Source organism: Solanum dulcamara, chromosome 9 (genome assembly GCF_947179165.1).
Source record: "Solanum dulcamara chromosome 9, daSolDulc1.2, whole genome shotgun sequence".
Taxonomy (NCBI): domain Eukaryota; kingdom Viridiplantae; phylum Streptophyta; class Magnoliopsida; order Solanales; family Solanaceae; genus Solanum; species Solanum dulcamara.
This window is the reverse complement of record NC_077245.1, coordinates 41819072-41823153: the sequence shown is the minus strand read 5'-3', so window position 1 is coordinate 41823153 and position 4082 is coordinate 41819072. Positions and strand designations below refer to the sequence as shown.

Here is a 4082-nt window from a genome sequence, read left to right as displayed (position 1 = left end):
TCTGAATTCATAAGCGATTAGCATTACTGTAGTACATGTCTAGGGTCCCCTTTGATCCTAACTGATATAGCCCCGAGTCACAGTTAGAGGGCACTTGACAATTACATTCCTACCCTGATCTCCAAGTGATAGTTCACTTGATGACCTCATTGAGTCCCAGATAATGATTTAAATTGTGTTTTGTTTCTCACTACTATACTCGTGTATACTCTAACACTTATTTCATCACGCCCGGTCCTGGAATAGTAATCGTGCATAATTTTACTACATTGTTCATCGCTCCCTCACTAGAAAGCCGGGTACGTATGTATATATATGATGATGTGATGATGTGTTCTAATAAGGAGGTGATGGTACTACAGATATGATTCACCGGATCCTTGATAGGGTCGGCTATATTTATCCCCTGCTTCTGTATTTCAGATATGCTTCCAGTTGTGTTATGTTATGTTTCACATACTCAGTACATATATCGTACTGACTACCTTATCTCGGGAGGGCTGCGTTCATGCCCGCAGGTATAGATATAGGTTTTAGGAGTCCGTCAGCTTAGGATTCTGCTCAGCTCAGTTGGAAGAGGCTCCATTGTATTAGAGACTAGCTTTTGGTATTGACCACTGATGAATAGAACTATTTTGTCTATTCAGGGGTACGGCGGGGGCCCTTTCCCGCCATATGTTGTCATTAATATTGTTAAAGGTCTGCAGTCATGTATATATGGGTTGCATATGTCAGTTGGTTCGGCTAGATCTGTGTGATATATGGTATATGTTATTATATTATGGCAGCCTTGTCGGCTTGCATGCCCTTTCATATTATGATACAAATGAAAGAGGAAACAAATATACAAAATGTTATGACCCATAGGGGTTCTCAAGCACATATCAGGTTGTTTGTAGTCCGGTTTGACTACACTTAATTCATATGCATTACATTGTTTATTGTTCAACTCGACCACAGTTGATAGACTTGTAAATAGGGGTTTAGATCGGACCCTAGTCGCGGCCTACGGGGTTAGGTCGTGAAAAAAGGGGTATCAGAGCAGTTAGTCCTTAGAGTGTCTATATACCGTGTCTAGTAGAGTCTTGATTATCGATGTGTTGCGTGCCACATCCATAAATAGGAAGCTATAGGACATTTAGGATGTTACCTTTCTTTCACATCTGAGATCGTGCTTTAGATCCGAGTTATAGGAAAAATCCTTCTACTAACCTTGGATCTTAACAGAAGGACGACACCAATAGAAGGAAGTAATTGACAACATGGGAAGTTATGAAGCACATAAGTAAGTAATGTAAAGGCACGAAAGATATCTATTATGTAAGGTATTGACATATGGTTGAAATGTAAAGTCGAAAACTGAAGGGAAAAGTAGAAGGGAAAATGCAACAGATGCAGTTTAAAGTTGGACATACGAGGTAAGTCCAGTATTTTTATATTATTGTTGATATTGAAAGCCCTGTGTGGCTACGATATGAGATGATATTGAAAGCCCTGTGTGGCTATGATATAATACGAATATATATATATATATATATATATATATATATATATGTGTGTGTGTGTGTGTGTGTGTGTGTGTGTTGGCCTTGTGAGGCATTGTTGGTATTTTCTACGTGCAGGTTGTGGGATAGTAAGAAGTGTAGAGGAAACTCTGCCGAAATTTTCCCAAAACAAGAAAAAGGGAATAAAACATAGCTTTAGAACATGTATTGGAAATGGATACTGAGTACCCATATTATGCCAAATTAAAGATGTAAAAGGTAATCTTCATATCGTCAATAAGGGATACCCTTTTTACTTGAGAAGTTTATTTCGGAGAAACAAAAGTCTTTTTGAGCAATACAGTTTAGACCACAGTATCTCCAGCTGTAATTGTGCTGTAGAACAAAAAAGAATCTCAAGTTGAAGGTTGAGATGTCCAGTAATTGAGCTTCAATTATTTTGAAAGTACCAAGCCCCCAACTCCTAATTGTAAATTAGATAAGTTGTTTATAACTCGAGGATAAACTCCGAAGGAGACCAGGTAAGTCAAGTATTAAAAGAAGTACGGTGATGTTTAAGAGATTCTAGTTTCTTCCAACAATGGTTGCAAAATGGTTTATGATAATGGTTTATATCCCTCTACCGACTAATTGGGGAAAGAGCTTCGAACAGAAACACCTCAACGAGAGGTCAGTAACTAAATATGAGTACGAACTAAATGGTAGATATGTAAGTATGAATTGAACGGTGTGATACAAGTATACAGGGATAAAGTGGAACCACTAGTAAGGCGTACTTGATATACGTTGACTAAGTTAAAAGCCTGTGTTGGGTACACAGTAAGGGTAAGGGCTATAAGGTATAAAGGAGTAATACGCGTACACAACGTCGCCCCAAAAATAATGGAACTCGTAAGAGACAAAGACGACAAACTTAACGAATAAATGGCGCCGCTTCCATTCATACCAAAAAAACAAAGGATATAGGTTGTGGAAGCCACTACTTCAAGAGGACCTTGGACAATGAATACCAGAATACAAATGTTGCCTAGTTAAAGGAAAACTTGGAAAGGCTACAAGTGTATATTAACTTTTTATAAAGATAAGTAGAATGTGGCCTTAGATGAGTTGTTTCCTGGGTCACATTATTCAAAGTACAAATTAGTAGATGGAATATCACATCAGGTATAGAAAGGTTATCATCGCTACGCGACTTAGCCAAGATTTCATAAGTGGGTAATCAAACTATAAAATAGGCAGGAAGATGAGGACATGATATAGTGCTAAGAAGATTGGGGGAGGAGACTGAACGAATTTAAAATTGGGCATAGAGATGGAGAGCAAGGTATAAGGAGACTATAAGTACCCTCTAAAGGGGGGAAGCCACTGAGAAAATTGCAAGGGTAAGGTGGAGGCAACTGATGTGACAACGTATTTAAGATAGATGTCTAAACTTCAACAAGATCCCTTGCTAAACCAAGTTAGAAATATCGGGAAGCCACCAGTAAGTAGATAGAAGTCAGAATGCTATGTAAGGTAGTGTTAGGAAGTTTTAACAAGACCTTGAATGACATAATGCTAGAAGATGAGTGCGTATAAAAAGAAAAGGATATAGCAATAAAAGGATATCGAATAACTCAAGAGACACTATAAAGTATAATGACATCATGCTGGGTCAAAAGCCAAGATTTGGCAATAGAGTTGGTCGCAAATGATGTGCGATAGATAAATAACCAAGGAAAGGGAATAGAGAACCTCCTATGATTGGAGATGAGAACAACAAAGAGTGAATATGAGAAATGGAAGGAGTATAACAGAATAGGACAAATAAGCTCCAATGTGAGTGAAATGTGTATAGTATAATGAACCAGTAGACGGAAGGACTACGTCTACCTCCTACAGGTTGCGTCAAAATGGTCGTGCAACCTACGAATATAGATATATAAACATCAGGTTAAGTGAGTAAGTACAAGATAAAAGATATAGGGGCTCAATAATGACAATACCATTATGGAACTAAGGATCTACCCCTATACCGGTTGCAAGGTAATAAAGGAAAGGGCAAGGAAAAATATGAACACTAGTGAGATGACGCTAAGTTAAATCTTAGGCCAAGTTGAGTGCCCAATACATTAATGTAATGCTTACCATGAAACGCGACACTAAGACTTCCTAGAGAGGTCACCCATCACAGTATTACTTTCGCCCAAGCACGCTTAACTTTGAAATTCTGGTGGAATTTAGTGCGTTAGGGCTGGTATGATCACACGAGATGGAAAAATCCAAACTAGCGGCGGGGAAACGACATGAGACCATGTACCCAGAGTATTATAAGATACGTTAAGGGAGTTATAAAAAGGGTTTGAGAAAAACCAACAGGATTAGCTGATTACTAACTAATGGCGCACTTGCATCCCATAGTTTCTCAAAACAATACCAGATAATGATAGGCAAACCGCAGAATGGTTATATGGGCCAGTGGGTGAAGGAATTTCGACACCACTTAGCAACCAAAACTGGGGGCCAAAGAGCAAAACCCAAAAGGTAAGGGTATCCGTTGATGTCATTTATGGAAGGCAGGAAGTAATACACCAGGTC

The 4082-nt window shown here is 38.7% G+C and overlaps 1 pseudogene; it reads right to left on the bottom strand.

The window, feature by feature from the left end:
- Nucleotides 1–3635: 3635 nt before the first annotated feature.
- LOC129904814 (5S ribosomal RNA) lies at nt 3636–3755 on the bottom strand (annotated as a pseudogene).
- Nucleotides 3756–4082: the final 327 nt, after the last annotated feature.